Below are 20952 nucleotides of genomic sequence, written 5' to 3' on the forward strand. Positions count from 1 at the left end.
AAAATGAAAGAATGACAACATCTGGAAGAACAAATAATAATAACCAGCAGAGGGAGCCGAAGAGCAAGAGATCACCTGCAGGGTTAGGGGTTGTTGATTTTATTTTTATTGAACATGCATTGAACACTGATGAACTATGGTGACTGCACCGATTGGTGCTTGAGGGTGCTTGTATTGGTGCGGTTTTGGGTGCTTTAATGGTGCATTGATGCAGAGCAGACTGTCTCCCCCCCCCCAGAAAGAACAATCACAGGTCCTGGGTTAGTTTTGTAAATAAAAATAGCGTCATTGTAAATAATGCTCCCCACCGTCAGTGTGTAGTTTGAAGACCATTCCGCAATTCGGTTAACTGTGGGCGTAAGTCTGTTAGGCAGGGTGCAATGGAGCAGCGGGACACATTTATTTATGTTTTAAAACTGTCGCACTCAGGGTCAGGTTAAAAGTAGAGGGAACTACACCTACGTGTCACACTAAATAAAAGTTGTAGGCCCGGGACGTGCCTAAGAGGAGGAGGGTGCAGTGTTGCGGATATGAGGACTGTATATTTTTTTGATTGTGTGCTTTATTATTATTATTATTGTTTATTCTGCGCCCCCTGCCTCCGGAGCTGTGTAAAGGTGAAAGGGCATCCCATAATTCGTCCACAAGCATACACGTCAGCCAATAATAGAATACCCCTGTTCGATAGTTATATCTTATTCTGTGTTTTAGGGTAAGGCTGTGTCTCCCATTAATTGAAGTACTCCATTGCACCAGTGAAAGAGAATAGATCCCCTTTCATTCCCATCCCCAAAATCTCCATTTCCTTTCACAACCCCTTTCGTCATTGCCAAGCCTCGATTGCCAATTACATCCCCTCCAAAACCACCATTGAACATGTGCTCGGGTCGGGGAAGAGGGGCGTGCCCGCCCGTCGTCATCAAGGGCGGAGCCAGAGGGTCGCGTGACCAACCAGAGTCGGTGGTGAGGAGTCGGTGGTGAGGAGTCGGTGGTGAGGAGTGAGTGGACCAAGAAAGAGAAAGAGTGGTTGGACCAAGAAAGAGAAAGAGTGGTTGGACCAAGAGAGAAAGAGTGGTTGGACAGGGAGACGTGCAAGAGTGTTGTTGAGTTGAGGGTTTGGACCAGACGAGTCAGACGAGTCCTGGCAAAGCAAGCGGCGGCCACAGCAGCAACAACACCCAACAGCCGCTTGGGGCCTGGACGGCGGTTTTGAGCAGGGCCGCGAAGGAACGGCGGCTGCTAAACACGCCGATCGTGCTGCAGGACCCCCTGGGACCTTCCTCTCCCTCCAGCCATCCACCTCCTGCCTTTCCACCCTTCTTGTGTACGTGAGTTTGTTTTGTTTGTTCTGTCCCTGGGTTAATTAAGTCTGTATAAGCTAGTATTTGCACTGTGTCACCTGCGTCTTATGTGTTGTAAATAAACGTGACTGCTTTCTTTTTGCTTGTGTGTATAATAAATCCAATTACTCTTCTGTCCGTCTTCTCGTCTTATTCCTTTTCCTCTTTGCATTTCGTCGTTTTAGTCTTTTCCAGATTGGGCAGCTGCGGTGCGATACGGCCAAAGTTCTGAGTGAATCGGGTGAGTCGGGGAACAACTGTTCGGTCGCGGAGCCTTCGCTCGGCAAACAACATCCTAAACCGCGATCAGTAACAATATATATATATATATATATATATATATATATATATATACAGTGGAACCTTGACTTACGAGTTTAATTTGTTCCGTGACCGAGCTCGTAACTCAAATTGCTCGTATCTCAAATCAAATTTCCCCATTGAAATGCATTGAAATGCTATTAATCCGTTCCAGCCCGCCAAAAACCACACCAATTTTTTTTAAAATATACAGTATATATAAAAATATCTCGCGCTTTATATTTCACCTGTATGCAGCATACAAGTTGGCAGGATGGCCTGGACTGGAGGTACGCACACTTGACTCTAAAGTCTAAACTGTCCAGCCTGGGTTTGAATCCCGACCCAGCTATAACCTGTCATGGGTGAATCACAGGCAGGGTGATTCATCAATGTGTGTGCCGCTAAACTGGGCGCCCCGTTTGCGTCCCATTAGTTGTTGGATGTTAAGGATCTCACCTTGTGTTTTCCACAAAGAGAAGGCGAGCTATCGCCGGCATTCTGAACAAGTTGTGGCCTGGCATGCTCTTCTCCTCTGCCGTTATATACGTCCTCCTCGACACCTCGCTCATGTTTTTCGACGATTGCGTGTTTTATATCCAAGCACATCATCCTCTTCTTCTCCTCAGCACTGCACTTGCCACTCACTTTCTTAGGCCCCATGGTTAAAACTAAGAAATTTTCCGAAATAACCAAAATGCGAAAAAAAAAATGCAGCGCTGTACGACAGAGATACGTACTGTACTTGCACGGCAAGATAACCACGTGACCAGAACCCACCTGGCGGCGTGAACTCGAAATAACCAAAATGCGAAAAAAAAAATGCAGCGCTATACGACAGAGATACGTACTGTACGTGCACGGCAAGATAACCACGTGACCAGAACCCACCTGGCGACGTGAACTCGAAATAACCAAAATGCGAAAAAAAAAATGCAGCGCTATACGACAGAGATACGTACTGTACGTGCACGGCAAGATAACCACGTGACCGGAACCCACCTGGCGGCGTGAACTCGAAATAACCAAAATGTGAAAAAAAAAATGCAGCGCTATACGACAGAGATACGTACTGTACGTGCACGGCAAGATAACCACGTGACCAGAACCCACCTGGCGGCGTGAACTCGAAATAACCAAAATGCGAAAAAAAAAATGCAGCGCTATACGACAGAGATACGTACTGTACGTGCACGGCAAGATAACCACGTGACCAGAACCCACCTGGCGGCGTGAACTCGAAATAACCAAAATGCGAAAAAAAAAATGCAGCGCTATACGACAGAGAGACGTACTGTACGTGCACGGCAAGATAACCACGTGACCGGAACCCACCTGGCGGCGTAAACTCAAAATAACCGAAATGCGAAAACAAAAATGCAGCGCTATACGACAGAGATACTGTACTTGCACGGCAAGATAACCACGTGACCGGGTGGCGAAAGCTCGTAACTCGGATCTCGGCTCGCATCTCAAAGCAATAAACCGCCGGAGCGACGGCTCGTATCTCGAAAAACTCGTAAGTTGGGGCACTCGTAAGTCAAGGTTCCACTGTATATATACATACAGCAATACCCCGGCCTACGTCATTAATTGGTTCCATAAGCCGTGACCTAACTCCGTTTTTGACGTAAACCGGGCATAATGCCTTAAAAATGCCTTAAAATGAAGACAAGCACCGTAAAACTAAAGTAAATAACTCGCGAAAGTATATAACTATCGCTAAACCGAGTTGTTATTAAATTATGACGGTTACCCATGCCTTCTTATTATTCATCCAAGTGATGGGAAGAGACGCCTTTGGGATGTTCTTAAGTGCCCGGGGGTTTGCCACATGATACACCAAGAGCGGCTTCAGCTTGAAGTCGCCGGTGCAATTACCCCCAAGCATTAGCGTTAGCCGCTCCTTTGCGACTTTGTAGCCTGGCATGGTCTCTCCTCCTTCGAGATAAAGGATCTGTCGGGCATCCTCTTCAAAAAAAAGGCCCGTTTCGTCGACGTTGAAGATCTGTTCAGGCAAGAATCCCTCGTCCTCAATGATCTTCTTCAATGTGGCAGGAAATTCCTCAGCGGCTACGGTGTCGGCAGCTGCGGCTTCGCCCTGAATCTTGACGTTGTGCAAGCTGAAGCGCCGTCTAAAGCGTGCAAACCATCCAGAGCTTGCAACGAAGGTTGAGTCCTTATCCTCCGGGTACTTCTTCAGAAGATCCTGGAACAAAGACTTCACCTTCTCCTGTATCAGCAGCTGGCTCGTTGGTATGCGTTCATGGTTCATGGGTCATGGTGAAAAAAAAAAATTTTCACGTCCTCCTATTATGATGTAGGAGTGACGTAAAGTCGCTCATAATGACGTTCACTGAACTGAAATTTACTCTGGAAGAGTGGCGTAAAGTCGGATTTGACGTAGGTCGAAATGGCGTGAAACGGGGTGGTGGTTAGGTTAGGTTAGCGGTTAGGGTGCCGGCTTGGGATCCTAGGATCCTGGGTTCGAATCCCGGTCGATCGCTGAATTAACGCCAGGGGGGTTGACTCAGCCTGTCATCCTTCCGAGGTCGGCAAATTGAGTACCAGCTTGCTGGGATGAATGATCCCGGTGTGTACCCCAGTTTAGAATAGGTGCACCGTATCCCTGCGCATCGTAAGAGGCGACCAAGGGTTGGCGTCAGGAAGGGTATCCGGCCATAAAAACATTGCCTCAAACAGGGAACCATGATTGTCATGGGGCCCGCAAGGCTAAACCCCGCTCTGTTGGGGAAAATGGCCTTGAAACTATCATTCATTCATTCATTCATTCACACGTACAAACGCATACATATACATACGCTCCCATCCAGGGTCTGCCTGGCAGGCACGTAAGACCGGCCATTATAAAGCTCGCAGTGTTAAGTGTGGAAAATTTCTGAGGAGATTCCGTTGGCTCAATAGCACAGTGGGCTGCCACCACGTAAGTGATGGAGGTCCTTGGTTCGAGTCCCGGGTTGACTCAGAATTTTTCACACCAGCCCCACGCAGGAATTTAATTCCTGTTTATTAAAAATATATATATATATAGAGATATATATCTATATATATGCAAATATATATGTATTTGTACATGTATATGTACAGTAACATATACTGTACATGTATATGTACAGTATGTGTGTGTGTACACACAGATTTAATTACAAACCAGGTGTATTTGTATGGTGTAAATCAAGTGCTTTAATTACAACTAAACACAATTCACAAATGACAATGCCAGTGCCATTATTCAGGTTATGTTTGTGAAGTTAACGTTTTAAAGTCCATTAAGGTCATTAAAATATATTGTTCTAAATGTCATTTATTTACCTTGCGGCTTAGGCACAAGGCAGAGATTGTACATTTATCACATGTAGGACAAAGGCAGCACACCGAGTGAGACACATACACTGTTACAAATGCAAATCGTGGTTGTTTTAGGTTAGTTTTATAACTCCAATCAGGCTTGAACCCGAAGGCACATCGTTTTCAGTTATCTTATTTGTTTTGCTTGGGCATGCATCATTCAACATAGGTGTTTTTCTATGCAATCAGGAGATTGGTTGTTAACTACAAGGTAGTTATGATTCATCGTCCATGAGATGATTCCTGATAGTTTTGCAATTGTCCATCTTCCAAACAACAACTTTTGTAAACAAGTGGTAAAGGTTTTTGAGCCAGATCATCTGAATACACTCTCACTCACACCTTCTTTAACCATCTAACCCACTCAAAAAGGAAAGTTACAAGTCGGCCTTTTGAGCCCTAGACTATCCAAATAACAAGCGGCGCCTGTTCTCGCGAATCATCAAAAGGTCAACATGTCACCTTATTCGCCATTAATTTGGTTCTGTAGGCATTGGCATGGTTTCTTGTCAAGCCTGTCAAGGCTCTAAAGTCAAGGTTCTTTATTTGAAATGTTTCTCTGGCAGTAAACATGGTTGTCAAAAGCATTTCAAACGATCTCACAAAGAGACACACTAAATATGCTTTTAGGTTTGGTGGACAACCAGGCTTACTACAAACAAGTGGGCAAAGGAGCAGGATCCACCAAGGTCACGCGTCAGCCTCATTACCAGGCACACACGATGGTGCAGTATGTTTTCTCATTGCAAGACCTTGACAAGGAGTGGCAAGAGGGCACAATAAAAATATGAAAGTGCATCAAACATCAAAACAGATTCCTATGAGTGGAAGTAAACAAAAAAAGCTTGCAGTCAATGAAGAAGCATTAATGGTCCGAATGTATCATTGGACACTGAGTACCACGATCTTGGAGAATTGGGAAACTCGAGTAACAAGACCCTGGATCATTCCAGCATACTGTACAAACAACACAAAATACCTTTTTGTGATCAGTTCAGAAAACTCCACACGTGGATCCTTCCAGAAGGTTCTCACTTCAAGCATGCTTGTCCAGAACTTAAATTTTTTTACTAAAATCCTTAATGAGAAATATGTTGCAGTTATTTTTTTTAAACATGATTTTTTGTTTGTTTGTTTGCTTGTTTATCGGATCAGGCTAATGGAAGCGCAAGGTGGCTGACGGTGTTAACTGATTGTAGACCCACTGCTCCACAATTTGACACAATAATCAAGGAATTAAGAAACAGGAAAAGGGAAGCGAGAGGATAGGAAACACCAACCTGCAAGTAAAAGGGTTGGGTTAGGATAGGTTAATGGAGGTAATAAATACAATGGGTCAAGAAGGGGGATGACATGAGGTGGCATGCACCACCTGCTTGAAGCACTGGAGGGAAGAGTGGGATAACACAGCCTCAGGAAGGCATTTCCACGGATGGGAGAAAAGGGGGAAGTGTGAAGGGTTGAGGTGTGGAGTTAGCATGGATTTTAGAAATTTAACAAGGAGTGGATTACTGAAGAAACGCATATATCCAGGAGTTTCTGGGGAGTGTCAAAGGGCTGACAGAGCACATTGAGTTGGACAAGAGGAGAGGTGGAAAAAAAAAACTGACCTGTCTGTGATATGAAAGCAAAAGACCTTGCGCTTTGGACTCATGCCAATAATGTCTCTCCTGGAATCTGCAGAATCCAGGAGAGACAGTTGTGATGCAGGGGTGTCAGCCAATAGGGGATAGTAATACTCCATTTACCTATTGATAAAACATTGTGAGTAGATCCGATTTTTCAAGGCAAGATGGACTGATGGAGCATTAAAAGCTTTGCAAGTCAAGTTAAAATTATAAAGCACAATTCTACAGCATGGACCATTCAAGATGCCATTGTTTGACCACATTAGTGATGAAGCTATGGAAAACATTTAATCGAACTGCATGTTTTTCATTTTGGGAAGTTTCATTACGGAATGCTGAATTTGCTGGGTGGTAAAAATGTGATTGCACACTGGATGAGAAATTTGATTTCCAAAACCTTGGATCATGGCCGAGATCGCTTTGCTGGTTTTATTTCAAACATACAACTGCAACTCTTTATGCCCTCATTTTTTGTGTGACTATTTTTGCACAGTTAATCTTAAGGCAGAATTGCCAAAACCAGAGCAAGAGAGTTACAACAATTACAACACACACCTTTGAGCTATTAAAAATTAAAAACAAAGATTTTCATGTGGAAAAAGTAAAAGTGGCCTCCAGGTCATGCTATCCCCTTGATTATGTGCAATCAGTGCCTAATTGAAAACAAAAATAAAGTTATCTGCTTTAACTCCAATTATTCCCAACTCATATGGGGGAAAGTTTATTTATTTTTTGGCCCGTGTGTGTCAGGTCTGAGAATCGACTGAAGATGGAACTTGGAATTTCTTACAGGGGGCTAGCGGCAACTCGCCTACTCTTTGTGAAAGACACTGTGGGATCTTTAATATCCACCAATGAACAGTACTGGCAGATGGGTCATCTTGCTTCATGTCCTTCTGATGGATGGCACACACACTCGTACATTGTCCTACAAGCAAAACACCAGTCACAGTTTATATCTGCGCTGAGATTCGAACTCAGGATAGACAGTTCAATGGCGAGTGTGCATACATTTAACCCTAATGTAATCAGGCCGGGTTATTTTGGACCTTCTCAAGGCCTGGGGGGAAGAGGTGGATTCCACCCCCGGGATCTCAGCTGTAAAGTGACTAAATAAAAACGAATTTGGCACACATGTCGACTATGTCAAGGTGAACATGTGTGTAAAGTTTAATCATCATGTCATCAGACTTTTTAAGTTGCGAAAATTGAAGATTTTTCCAGTATACACAAAGAATTAAGTTAAGCACCCCCCCCGTTTTTTTACAACCTCGCACATTACAAGTTTGTTGTCGTCAAAACAGGGTAATATACCCATGATATTGCTATATTTTCTGGAGAAGTGATATTATGGTCACATAAAAACATAACAATCATGCCGTTTTCAATATTTTATTCTGAATAATTTAAGGTGAAATTTTTTGGGAATTTTAGGCATATTTTCACCTCAATTTAAGTATGGAGCTATAGGTCCATCACGGACAGTGTGGATGACGTTTATGTTTTCTAACGTACAGTCATTGTTCTGAGAAGACCTCTAGCGATCTTTGCGTCAATAACGTGTGTAGGACCCACGTGATCGGATCACTGACTCAACCAATCACTTTTTTTCACTTTGATCACTCAATTTCATCAATGGATAATTGCTAATGTCATACCAATCATTATTTGATCTCACATACCTTAGAATATATGCCAATGTATACATATACACAAAGAATATATATTAGGGGGTGCTTACCTTAATTCGTTGTGTAGGGGTGCTTAACTTAATTCTTTGTGTATATATTGGTTCGTCTTGTCCGTTATTACTTGGCAAAAAAATCTTTTATTTACGAGTATGTTGATCACTCCGGTTTGTGTGTGTGTTTATTTGTCTGTCTGCTCACTTTATACTTGCCTACAAGTCAGAATTTTAAACCGATCTTCACGAAACTTCACCAAATGGTGGAGTTCGTGGTCCGACAAAATCCTATATATATTTTTTTAGGTCAAAAGGTCAACATACCTTTTCCAATTTCTAAAATCCTCAATTTTCATCCGATTGACATGAAATATGAATAGGATTTTCATATCAGCTAAATGAATTCAACCAACAACTATTTTTGAGGTAAACATAGGTCACAAGGTCAACATAGGCCAAAAGTCAACCACTTCTTTCCAGATTTCTAAAATCCTCAATTTCCATCCAATTAACTTGAAATTTGAAGAGGATTTGCATATCTAGACACGGAATTCAACCATCAAGTATTTTTGAGGTCAACATAGACCAACAACTTATTTTAGGGATTTCGCAAGTATCATGCTATGCACGACATATTTATTGTTTAGTTATTAGCTCATTACATATTCATATATGCAAATTTTGATATGTGTGCCATGTAAAGCGAATGGGAAAACTCCAGCTCATGGCATGTAGCGCTTTGATATGCTTTTGAGCAATCAATGAAATGCCTTTGGAAAAACTTTCATCCTTAAACATCTTTCACAAAAGTATTGTTGTGAAAATAACTCATAGGGGTTAACATTGCTTAGAATAGTTTAGTGAGCTCCTCGGTAGCTGTAATAGATAAGTGTGAAATAATTAATCGTGACTTTAGATATGCGTCATTATATGTAATAGATAGATGACGTCTATTAGTTTCCTAATGTGTGTCTAAAAACTGTCATCCCTGTGTGCCTTTGGTTTACATTTTATCCTTTGTAATCTGTCATTTGTTTTATTTGAAGCTAAAGGCACAAGTTTTGGCGGGAGAAGTCAGCACGATGGCCATACCATTGGTGTGCACCAGAGCACCAGGGTGAGATGTCGGGGATGGGTCAGAGATGGGGGAGGGTGTGGAGCATCAGAGATGACGTGCGTGACCAGTAGCTATAAAGGCGGATGTGTTGGGTGGAAGCTGAGAAGCCGGAATGCAGGTTGGGGGGGAGTTGCATAATTCGCTAAAGTTGCCATGACAAAGCCTCATCCCACATAGCCAGAGACACACCTTCTACTCTCCACTCAAGCCGAAACATGTGGTATACAGTGTGGTATGTGGTATGTGGTATAAAAGCCCATTCCCTGCTGAGCAGTCGGGACCTTCATCTTACGGTGTCCCTCAGGGCATCGCCCAGTATTTCCTGTCTCATAAATCCCTCTGTCTCTCCATTGTGGTATGAATGATTGGGCCTGATATGACTAAGGTTATTTAAGGATTTTCCAATCATTAGGCACGTATTGGTAAGAGTCGTTCAGTGCAATTGCTTCTTTTAGATTTCCTTCCCCATGAACCATTATTACAACAATTAAATATACCTGGTCTCGGGGTGAATTTGAACTGCAGTGATCCTCATTGCAATTAGGTGTGTTTGTTAAGGATCAATTGTGAGCGGCAACTAATGTCGTGCATCCAGACCATGCAGTGCACCTCAATCGGCCGTTGATTAGTGACGAGGCATATGGCACCAATTCCCGTAACATATCAGCCAACTTAGAGAACCCATTAGTACAGTATTGTGACAGTGGACACGTGATCCAGCTCATGGTCTTCAACTCAGCTGGCCGTTAAGGCTGCTGTTCATGTGGTCCACCGGGATTCACACCAGGCAACTTGAACCACCCGACAGCTACAACAATATTGTCAATTTGCTTGCAGAAACAAGAAAAATAAAGAAATTGTACTTTTTATATTTTAGGATATAAACATTCACAGAAACTTCTTCAGAATAATTTCAATAACCCTCTGACATAATTTACCGACAAGTTTGGGATATAAAATCTGGCGCATAGATTTATAGATGGGATGGCAGAAATCCATCTATGTTGTCAATCAAAAGAAAGCAATCTGTATTATTTCCCGATGTTCTTTTGATCGTTATATACATGGTTGAAGGCTCATGTAGGAGCTGTGGTACATAAATTACCAAACACATATGCAGATAGACACATTAAACAACAACCAAATCGATTTCACACAAACACAGCAGGTGACCTTGGGGGAAGTGATGCAAACTCCCAAGCAGCATGCCATGCAGTATCATTGCTTTTCTCTCTGTAATCAGCTGCACACCTAAGGATAAATAATCCCCATATCCCTACCCTGCTCTCCCCATTCCCCTCCCCTACGGAATGCCAACCGACAGGGTTTGTCAGTGATCTATCTTCTAAATGCTGAGCATCAAGTAACGAATCAGTAGGTACCAATTTTCAAGTTTTAGGTATGACTTAATCAGGGTCAGCATTGAAACGCTGTCCACCCATACACAGAGTGAATGCTCTATCCACAATGTCAGAGATAAAGTAAATAGTATGAACAAAAAACGTTTTAAAAGAGTAGATCATCTTGATTGCTCGATAATTTGTGCCCATAAAAGTTCACTTGATGATGGCTCAACTCCACCTACTCTCACTTACTCTCCCCTCCCCCCTTGTCGCCCCCCCCCCCCCCAAGCACAAAGCCTTTATATTCAGGTTGCTCACTACTCACCATACAGTTTCATAGCACAAAGGATATGTCACAGATGATCAATCCCAATTTATGACAGAGGTAGGAATACAAATTGAGATTGCATATTGTCAGATCGTAACATTTGATAGAAGCAAATGTTCGGCAGTATTACGAAATGGTGTCTGGTGTTGCGATACCAAAACAGACCATGAACAATTAGCATTCATCACCATATTCATTATCTTTTGCTGAAAGAAAAGGAGAAGAAGAAAAAATTTAACTGATAACAAACAATTGCATGTTCTGACAATTCGATTTGGATTGCAAATTTCCTTGGAACAGTGCATGCTGCTTTCACGGCTCATCACCAGATATGCCCCTGCAGAGCCAAACGTTGTGGATGCATTTGTAACAGCTGCATCACCGCCGGGACTCAGCAGTGTGTTCATTTAATTGCACGCAGAATATGGAGAGTGCACGCGCACAAAAACACACACACACACACACACACACACACACACACACACACAAACACACCAGAAAATCAATGATTCATAAAATGGTACTACTTAGGATTCCATCAATAAAGTACCACAATATAACAATTAAAAGGCAATCAACATCAGATAACCAAAGATAGTTCTAACCTCTAGATTTATCATATCTTCATCTATCTATAATTCCAGTAATCTCTGTGTGTGTGTGTGTGTGTGTGTATGTGTGTATGTCTGTGTGTTTGTCTGTGACCGCTGTTTCTCGACAACCACGGGTCCGATATACTTGAAACTTGCCAGGTATATTGCTGGGGACCCGAGGATGTGCCTTTTCAAGGTTTCATATTAATCGGACAAGTAGTTACCGAGCTATGTCCAAAAAACGATTCAACCAATCAGAGAGCAGCGAGTTATCACGTGTGCCGAACGTGGCGAACAGACTCTGCCTCGGACGGCACATTTGAGAGCGTATTCATTTATTTCACGTTGGCAAACTATGTTGCCGCTATGTTGGCGTTAAACTATGTTTTAAAACTAATTAAAACTAATTTGCGATTCTTTCGCTTTCCTGCGCGTTTGTGCACGCTATGGCGATTTCTTTACCAAACTCCGCAAGCCGTTCGCTTTGGACCAAACCATTTCATGTAAATAGAGGGGGGGGGGGGGGGGGGGATTGTCACCGTACTCGCAAGCCGTTCGCTTTGGACCAAACCATTTCATGTAAATAGAGGGGGGGGGATATAATTTTAGATATAGATATAGTACGGGCATGCCCTAGTATGTAAAAAAATGTGAGAATCAATAATTTACAGAAAAAAGATGGAGCACAAAATGAATGCTCCCAAGCTCAGATTTAAATTCAGAAAAGACCAAAAGTTTCTGCAACCTTGGAGATATGATAGAGGTATCAGGAGCAGCAGAATTAGCCATTAGATCCAAGAATAAAGTCAGCCTAGAATAAGTGGAGACAACTAGGTGATATTATGAAGCACAGAAACATTCCATTATCTGTAGGAGTTCGTTTATTAAGCTTGTATCAAACCTGTGTTGATTTATGGGAGCGAAACGTGGGCAACGCAGATCAAATATGTAAAAAGAATGGAAAGAACAAAGAGTATAATGATACGATGGATGAATGGATTGTCTCTGAACGAAAGAATTCTGAGATCAGAAATCAGAAAGTTTTTTTTAAAATCAATATTCGAGTGAAGAGGAATTGAGGGAAAGAAGACTTGGTTGGTATGATCATGTGCAACGAAAGTCAGAAGATGAAGCTGTAAAGAAAGCTCGTGGTAGAAGGAAGAAAGCCGAGCTGACATCCCATAAAGATATCGTGGATTTCAACTGTCAATAAAGGTATGGAATGTATGGGTTTGCATGAAACTGATGGAATGAATAAATCTGTATGGAGGAATGCCATCATTTGACCAAACCCCTGAAAAAGGGAGAAACTAGTCATAAAACATTGGTTGTTGGTTTTTGTCATTATTCGGCCGAGGCCGAATGAAGTGAGGTCAAGGCCATTTATTCCTGGTACGTGAAACACCCTGCAACCCATGCCTGCAGAAAACAGTTTTTGGGGTTTTTTTGGAATGCTGGCCACATTTTCCATCCAATCATCATGTAATTTTTACCATTGCACAAATTTCTTACTTTGTCAACTTGGTTGTGGGATGGATTTGAAGGCCATAAAATGCAAGTCTTTCATTATTGTTGGGAAAGGAGGTGCACAGAGGACGCTGCACAAGGGCATGCACACATACACTTGCCACAAGAGATGGTTCGAGCCCAAATTTTCTGAGCCTGGACCGAAAAAAATGGGAAAAGGCAGAAATCCCGAATCAATTTCCCGCAATTTTCCAGGAACTACTGGGAAGAAACATTGGCTTGGTCTCTATTTGTTTGAAAGCTTATCTGAGCTGAGCTCAGGCTCGAGAAAATTAAGCTTGCACCATCTCTAATCTCTACCATACGCTGCGTGTCAGCGATGTGGCACAATAGACAACATAGAAGATAAATGAGCACTAAAATATTATCCTGAATCTTGTGTTGACCAAACCTTTCAGTAGAGTCCATTTTCATCTCATTCGCACTAGGGCCTCGGCTGATGTTCCACAACATGGTCAAGGATGATTGTGGACGCATATTACTTTATTAATACTCATATAATTATTAATCCCAGCACCCTGTATGTTCTATACATCCACATTCTATCCCGTCGACATACTCCTACCTCCACCCATGCTCTTCTTTAATTAACTGCCTCACCCTTCATTGTAATTTTCTACACTTCACCAACGCTCTCCATTCTCCTCCCCTCCCTCTCACCCCTCGCACTCCCCACAATAAGGTTAAAGATAACCCAGAGGCAATGCGGTTCCAAAGTTCATGCCAAATTACTTTTTCAGGCACTATACAGGTAAGGAAAACAATCCAGAAATGTTAAACTTTAACACAACCAAATGTTCTAGGGCTGTTAAATTAGGCCATATTTCACCTATCTCCTTAAATAAAATCAAAACGGTCATATTTCACACATACATTCGATATTTTGTATGAGAGCACATTACATGCTCCAAACTACCAATTCACAGTTGAGAGTTTGCCCTTGTACATTTCTACGAATTGTCAAATTGTGGATACAACGTTCCAAATTTCATTTAAGAACTGGCAGACAAGTCCAAATTGTCTTGCCCCAAGTGTTTATTAGTGACAAAGTCCAACTGGTTTGCAACTGTTCATTCCTCACACCAAATTCGTAGTGACGCATCTTTAAATATTTTTCTGTGTACAATTTTTCAAGTCAGCTCTTAATCTTGCTTCTGGAGGTCAACAACAACATCGAAAATATGAATCATACATCGACCAAACAAGAATGCATTTATGGTGTTACTTGGATAAATTCCAAATCCAGGTCTTCTGATTTGCAGCAAAGCTCAAACCTGCTCTTCTTCATGCCATCAGATTTTGAAAAGTGGTCTGAAGAAAGATGTTCTCAAGCAAGTAACATCAGAATAGCTTAAAATTATTTGTACCAGGTCGAGTACTTTTTGTGAGATACTTAACATTATGAAATGGCAAGAAATAGTTGAGAACATCAAAACAATGTTTTATCTCTTGGACAGAACAGCTCGGTGAGTACCAAGCTAACCATTGAGACATCTAGTATTGGGATATATCGTCTACAGGGTAAATCAAACAATAAACTGCAGGATCCAAACTTGTGAAGTACAGTACAGTTTTCCCTCCACTTACTTGGGGGTTAAACATACCCCATGGTAATTGTTGCAACACCAATCTGGCCTGCACCTTAGAAAAATCCTTTTGCTTTTTTGCTTGATGGTTTATGGGTCTGTATTTGTGGGAAATTGTCACGAGTGACCACCGATTTACAAAAGTGGGAGGAATGATTGCTTCAGATTCTCGCAATGTATTTATGATTTGTGAAAGACTAATACATTTTAGAGAATGAGAAAGTATCCTGATAGCCGCAACACGTAGCAAAAGATCATTCTGTGAAAAAGATTGTCAGATTTTAACAAACAACCAGCTGGTGCACTTTTTGTGCACTTCTCTAGAGACTCCTGAAGAAATTACCAATAACTAGAGGGTGGGAGAGATGTCAAAGCAGAAAAGGGATGGAGGGGAGTTAGCAAAACATAACAGAAAGGTGGGTGGACAACTATCTTTCAAGAAAGCAGTTTGTATGCAAATTTCATATGATGTTTATTCACACTCAACCTCCTTGTTAACACAATCACTGACATATATATATATATATATATATATATATATATATATATATATATATATATACATATATATATATATATATACATATACATATATATATATATATATATATATATATATATATATATATATACAGTGGTACCTCGGCTTACGAGTTTAATCCGTTCCATGACGGAGCTCGTAAGCCAAATCGCTCGTAAGTCAAAGCAAATTTTCCCATTCAAATGCATTGAAATGCTATTAATCCGTTCCAGCCTAAAAAAAAAAACACCAATTTTTTTTGTTAGGTGCTTTTAAATAACAAAAATGTACTTTATAAATAACAAATAATGTATAAACAAGCACGACCTCGTATATACTGTACATAATACAAGAGAATGTAAAGAAATAAACTGGTTTTATTAAGTGTACTGTATGTATTTACCTTGAAGATCAGACGAAGATGCTGGCAGAGGTGGAGGAGATACCTTTTGCCTTTTTCGCCACACTGTCCTCGCTTTCACTTGCCGGGCGTTTCACTAAAAACCTGTCCAACGAGGTTTGTTTCTTCCTCCCTTTCAAAATTTTTCGGAAATGAGTGAGGCAAGTGTCGTAACACAGCGCCAACGCACGACCTGTTGCAACTTTTTCAGGGTGTTTCTTTTGAACAAATTCTGAAATTTTCTCCCACATTCCCAACATTTCCTTTATCTCACTTGTCGCGATAACCTCCTCCGCCTCTGGCTCCTCCGCGTTTAGTTCCTGCAAAACCTCCGTATTCTGCTGCTGCTGTAGCTCCTTTAATTCCTCCGTTGTCAGTTCCTCATTGTGTTTCTCGACGAGGTCGTTAACGTCGTCTTCATCCACTTGCAGGCCCATGGACCTTCCGAGGGACACAATCTCCTCCACCACTAACACTTCCTCAGTAGCACTAACACTTTCGGACACAACCTCAGGCCACAGCTTCTTCCATGCAGAGTTTAAGGTCCTCCTTGTAACACCCTGCCAGGCCATGTCGATAATTCTGAGGCAGGCCACGATATTGTAGTGATCCTTCCAGAACTCTCGAAGGGTGAGGTTTGTGCTCTCCGTAACCTCAAAGCAGCGCCGGAACAGGTGCTTGGTGAAGAGCTTTTTGAAATTGGAAATCACCTGCTGGTCCATGGGCTGCAGGATAGGGGTGGTGTTGGGTGGAAGGTAGCGGACCTTAATGAATGCAAATTCTTCAAGGATGTCGTCTACGAGGTTTGGTGGGTGTGCGGGAGCATTGTCAAGGACGAGAAGGGCTTGCAGGGGTAGCTTATTCTCCAAAAGGTACTTCTTGATGCCAGGACCAATGACCAGGTTTACCCACTCCACAAATAACTGCCTGGTAACCCACGCCTTTGCGTTTGCTCTCCACATAACCTGCAGTTTTTCTTTAAGGATCTTATGAGACTTAAACGCTCTGGGGTTTTCAGAGTGATATACCAGTAGCGGCTTAATCTTGCAGTCGCCACTCGCATTCGCACACAGTGCAAGGGTTAACCGATCCTTCATGGGTTTGTGGCCTGGCATGCTCTTCTCCTCTGCCGTTATATACGTCCTCCTCGGCATCTTTTTCCAGAAGAGCCCTGTCTCGTCACAGTTGAAGATTTGCTGGGGGATGTATCCTTCCGCTTTTATCAGTTCGGCAAAAGTTATAATAAACTCTTCGGCTGCCTTCACATCCGAGCTTGCTGCCTCACCATGCCTGACGACGGAGTGAATGCCGGTCCTCTTCTTAAAATTATCAAACCATCCCCGACTGGCTTTGAATGACTCTTCCGATGCCTCGTCCGTTGATGTTCCCGCCGTCTGCTGCACCAAATCCCTGTAAATGTCTCGTGCCTTCTCACAAATGATGCTCTCGGTCATGGTATCTCCTGCGAGCTGCTTTTCCGTCAACCACACAAACAACAACTTCTCCATCTCTTCATGGACAGAGGTCCGTTGCTTTGAAATGGTCGTAACGCCCTTGGCTGGCGTTATAGCCTTTATCGACTCCTTCTGCTTCAAAATCGTACATATCGTCGAAGTAGTACGATCGTACTGCCTCGCCAAGTCGACAACACGCATACCTCGCTCATGTTGTTCGACGATTGCGTGTTTCGTATCCAAACTCATCATCCTCTTCTTCCTCTCAGGCCCACCCTTGGCACTCACTTTCTTCGGACCCATGGTTGAAAACGCGAAATTTTACAGAAAAAACCACTTTCACAAACAAAACAGCAGCGATACACGGCAGAGATGCTTTCACGGCAAGATAACTGCGTGACCGGAACCGGAAGCCACAACCGGAAAATTCAAAAAAATAAATTTTTTGAGCTCGTACATCGGATCTCGGCTCGTATCCCAAAGCAACAAACCGCCCGAGCGACGGCTCGTATCTCGAAAAACTCGTACGTTGGGGCACTCGTAAGCCGAGGTACCACTGTATATATATATATATATATACATATATATATGTATATATATATATATATATATATATATATATATATTGTTACGTGGTCCTCCCGGTAACTACCTGGTCTTGGTGACCCCCGGACCGTGGGAGGACCCCGCCAGAAAGATCTCTGATTTATACGCTTTCGTAGCGCAATCAATATGAAAGACACAATAATTCAAGTCAATAAGAAACCCCACACCAAGGATCCGGATTACTCAATAATATATTCCCCAATCAATCAACAACCATCAACAATCAATCACCAATATTACAAAGATGGCCATCTCATATATTTCCCCCCTTTCCCCACTCCCGACCCCTCAATGGCCACTGTCCCTCACAATGTCTCTGGGCCCCTCCAGACCAAGGTGAAGGTCGACTTCTCTGCACACGGGCGGTTGAACGAACCCCTGGCTGACGTGCTCCAAACGTGCACGTCGCGTACCGGGAACAGCTGCTGCAGTGCACACCTCCTTGTAAAGCAAAGCGGGCAAAGCAAAGCAGGCTCGCAAAGCGTGCGAGGCCCAAGGTGCGACCCGTACGCGTCCTTGTAGATGTGGAGGCGAACTGTGCCGGACGCTTGGTTCCGTGCAGGAACCCACGGCAACTTGACGTGTAACCGGTAATTACCCCGCACAGGTAACTCCTCTCGCCAGACGGGCTTTCAAACGCAGCGTTCCCCACGCTGCTCAATATCGACACCACTCGCGTCGGAGCTGGGCGAGGAAGAAGAAGATCGCCGCTTCTCCCGGACCTCGTGTCTTTTTCTTCTTCCGGTTCACTATCCCGTTTCCGGTCTCCTGTTATCCGGAGCCTCTCTAACCCTTTAACCACAACAACCTTTAATAGAATAAACATTAATAAGCAATGACATGAATAGTAACTCCTCTAAATCCAGGATCCGTAACACTCCCCCCCCCCCTTCAAGAAAGAAAGTTTGAACCCCGCGAAAACTTTCTGTGCCGGCCAACTTTGATAAACCAACCCGATACCCCAAATCATCAGTTCCCCCTGGGCACAATTATCGCATCTCAAAAATAAAGCAACAAACTTTCACCAAAACCCCCCAGAGATTCCAAGGTAATTCCCTCTAGACCAAGCGTCAACCACTTCTAGTTGCTCTTGGATGGAGGCCCAGCTGAGTACTCACTACATGGACGCCTTAAGGAATGTGGGGTTCACGGTTAGTCTGGGGAGGAAAGTTCATTACATGGACGCCTTTAAGAACGTGGAGTTCACGGTTAGTCCGTGTAGGAACGTTCCCTACCGGGACGCCTTTTAAGAACGTGGCGTTCACGGTTAGCCCGTGTAGGAGCCCAGGCTCGGCGGCTCCGCCGTATATAGAGTGCTTCAACTTCTCCGGACTCCTAACAGTTACGGTGGGACCCCTTGTCCCAGCAGTCCGCTGACTGGCGGTCTCCTTCTCGGCCAGTCCTCTGCCAATCATTCTTTCGGGAGATGCCGTAACTCTGGGAGCCTCCATAGTAATATCGGCTGCTGCCAACACCAAAACTACCGCCAAGTGGTCCTCTTCTGTAGACCTCTCGATGCCTATGAAATGCCTTCCCTACTGTTATGGTCCGACCCTCCAAATCCTTACCATTCCAATTCTTCTCTGCCTCCCTGGCGTCTCTTGTGCTTGCAAACGTGACAAAGCCGAACCCTCTTGACCGTTGCGTTTCCCTGTCTTTTACCACCCGCACTTCCACCAGCGGCCCATATCTGGTGAAGACAGAGGTCAGAACTTCTTCCTCTGTGTTGAAGTTCAGTCCCCCTACGAATAACTTGGAACTTTTGTCGCCATCCCGAGCTGGGGTGGTGTTATTTCCCCTGCGGGGCTCTTTACCCACCCTCGGGTTACCATAAATTTGCCCCCCGGCCAAATCATTCCCGATAATCACAGATACCCCCTCTACAGGAAGCGTCGCTTGTAAACCGACGGTGACCGGTCCTGACACCAAATCGGATTCCAAATGGATGACATGAAGTGGAGCACTAACACAGCCACCGATCCCTTGTAACCGAACACTATCACCAGTTGCGGTACTCTTTGACAATGGCAAAATGCCTTCAAGCATTAAGGATTGATGGGCTCCTGTGTCCCTCAATACCCTAACAGGTCTTGGGTTAGTCAAGTCTCCCTCGAGGGAGACCAACCCCTCATAAATAAATGGTTGGTAACTCTTCTGTGGGCAATTTCTTACGCTTGCCATCGCATTCGGAGTTGTAATAGTCGGACTCCGCTCTGGGTTTTCCCTTTTCATGAGGTAACAACTGGACATCAAGTGTCCAGGTTTCTTGCAAAAGGCGCAAGGAGGTCCGGAGGAGAAACTTGTGGTTAGCCTCGGGCCCCCCGAAAAATAAGTTTGTCCTGGGCCCGTCGCCCTCTGATTTCGAACAGTTCGGGTATCAGCGTTGTCCCCATAATCATCTCGAGGCCGCCGCCATGTATTGTCGTTCTCCGCACCTGCTGTTCCACAACTCCCCTGCAGAAATCTAGGCGAGGAGTTAGGTTCATGGACCCCTATCCGGTGTGTTAAGGCATAATCATCTGCCATGGTGGCTGCGTCCCACAACTTCGGTACTTTCTTTTCCTGCAGGTACACTTTGATGTCCTCGTGGACACACTGTTGAAATTCCTCCACCAGGATCAAGTCACGCAATGCTTCGAAGTCGTTTCCGACTCCTTTTGACTCACACCACCGATCAAACATGTTTTCTTTCACTCTGGCAAACTCCACATGGGTCTCACTCTCCCTCTTCCTGGCATTCCTGAATTTTTGCCGGTAAGCTTCAGGAACCAACTCATAGGCTTTGAGGATGTGCTTCTTCAATACCTCATAATCTGCACATTGGTCCATTGGTAGCGCCGAATAAATCTCTTGAGCTTTACCCACCAGCACACTTTGCACTAGTATGGTCCAGGCCTCCTCCGGCCAGTTTAACTGTCGAGCCACTTTCTCAAAGTGTGGAAAAAATTGAGTGACTTCCTTTTCACTGAAGGGTGGAACCAGCCTCACATGTCTACCCACCTCCCAGGTTTTCTGGCTAGGTGTCGACCCCGTCAGCAAGGGTGGTACCTCTCCCCGTTCTCTCATTAAATCCAGCTCCTTGAATTTAATCTCTTGCTGAAGCGCCAGATCACGTTCCTTCAACTCCCTTTCGGCTTTTCTCTCCTCTGCTTCGAGT

At 43.6% G+C, this 20952-nt stretch overlaps 1 protein-coding gene across 8 annotated transcripts in view; it reads right to left on the reverse strand.

The window, feature by feature from the left end:
• LOC137425199 (kazrin) overlaps positions 1–20952 on the reverse strand; it is a 738641-nt gene that overhangs the window by 702311 nt on the left and 15378 nt on the right. The gene's annotated exons all lie outside the window — the stretch shown is intronic.

The sequence above is a fragment of the Myxine glutinosa genome, chromosome 4 (assembly GCF_964187855.1).
Source record: "Myxine glutinosa chromosome 4, kmMyxGlut1.1, whole genome shotgun sequence".
NCBI lineage: Eukaryota > Metazoa > Chordata > Myxini > Myxiniformes > Myxinidae > Myxine > Myxine glutinosa.